Genomic DNA, 2034 nt, shown 5'->3' on the forward strand with positions numbered 1-2034 from the left:
TATCTTCCTCTGAGAAATGCCTATTCAGCTCCTTTGCCCATTTTTTAATTGGGTTATTTTTGTTTGTTTGTTTGTTTGTTTGCTGTAAAGTTGTTTGAGTTCCTTATATATTCTGGATATTAATCCTTTGTCAGATGTATATTTTGCAAATATTTTCTCCCACTCTGTTGGTTGTCTTTTCACTCTGCTGATTGTTTCAACAGAGGGTTTTTATGGTTTGATTGCCAGGTAAATTCAATGATGGAGAATCTTATAGGTTATGGTTACTTTTGTTAACCTGAGAACTCTGGTTTTAATGATAATGCTAATAAGTGGTACATGTTACAGTGAGGTATGAAATAGCTTGGTATAGGATTAAGAGTTTGGACTCTGAAACCAGACTCNTTGCAAATATTTTCTCCCACTCTGTTGGTTGTCTTTTCACTCTGCTGATTGTTTCAACAGAGGGTTTTTATGGTTTGATTGCCAGGTAAATTCAATGATGGAGAATCTTATAGGTTATGGTTACTTTCATTAACCTGAGAACTCTGGTTTTAATGATAATGCTAATAAGTGGTACATGATACAGTGAGGTATGAAATAGCTTGGTATAGGATTAAGAGTTTGGACTCTGAAACCAGACTCTGCCTGGGTTAGAATCATGGCTGTGTGATATTGGCTGAGTTACTTAACCTCTCTGTGCTTTTGTTCACCATTCTATAAAATGGGGATTATAATATACCTGCCTCATAAAGTTGTTGTAAGAGTCAAATTAGTAAATATGCAAATAGAGGTATTTGGAATGATGACTAGCACAGAGTTAACGCTGTCTAATTTGTTCACCATTATTATTACTTGAGTAAAAATACATAAAGAAAGTCCATCTGAGAAAAGTAGTATCAGTGGTTCACAAAGTTTGGCATGTCTAAAAAAAAATCACATGAGTAACTTATCAAAGAAAGCAAATACCTGGGCTCTATCATCAGAGATTCTCAGTCTCTAGGTTGGGCTAGAGCCCAGGAATCTTCACTTTAAAGAAACCCTGCACCTCTCACCCCATATGATCCTGATACAGGTGAACTGAGGACCACACTTTGAGAAACAGAATCACATAGAAGTGGCTCTGACTGCATCCCATTTCTTACCTAGCGTATCTAATGCTAGAGAAGAAAATGACTCTAAGGTCTTTTGCTGAAGGTGTTTTGCTGGGATTGTTGCTTTTTTTAGGTGGGCCTCTTAATAGTCAGTGAGACCCTGACTTGCTGTAGCAGTCTCTTCTGAAGCAGTGCTGTGTCTACAGTGTTATGGTCAGGTGGGGATCTGTTGGGCACACTGAGAAGTTTCCCTCTCTTACTCTTCTGTATTTTCAGGAGACAAGATTTTTTTTAATTAGCATTTTTATTATAAGATGAATCCTATTTCTCTAATTCTGTAACTAAGAAAAAAAAAATCAAAAGCATCTACACTTAGGGCAATAAGGAACCAAAGCTAAATTCTCCCAGCTCCAGGTGATTCACAGCAACAGAAATGGAGCTGGAGGGCTGGCCAGTTATTTCCTTTAAAAAAAATGTTTATTTATTTATTAATATAGTTTTTTTACATTCTATGATGTTGTTGTGGAGCAATTGGGGGTGAGGGGAAAGGAAATAGGGTGGGAGGAGGAGGAAGGAGGACATGTAGGATTGAGGCCTGTGGCACCCCCCTCATTCCTGCAGGGGAGACCAGAGGGCTTACAGCGGTGTCTTGGTCAATGTTGAGCTGGGTGCACATGTCAGGGAGTGTGGCTGAAACCCTCACCCCCCCCACCGCCACAGCTTGGGAGCCTGGGGCACTTCTCATGGTGGCTTGGTTGTCATTGCTGGGCTAGTTGTGGATGTCAGGGTGGCATGGCCAAGGCACAAGACCTGCCACCTCCCCGGCTTGGGAGAGCCCGGGGCTCTTCCTGTGGTGGCTTGGTGGTCATCACTGGGCTGGTTGCATGTGTCAGGGGGGACGTGGCCGAGGCCCTCGACCCCCCACCACCTTGGCTCAGGAGAGCCCAGGGCACTTCCTGAG

This window comes from Galeopterus variegatus, unplaced genomic scaffold (genome assembly GCF_000696425.1).
Source record: "Galeopterus variegatus unplaced genomic scaffold, G_variegatus-3.0.2 Scaffold5234, whole genome shotgun sequence".
Classification (NCBI taxonomy): domain Eukaryota; kingdom Metazoa; phylum Chordata; class Mammalia; order Dermoptera; family Cynocephalidae; genus Galeopterus; species Galeopterus variegatus.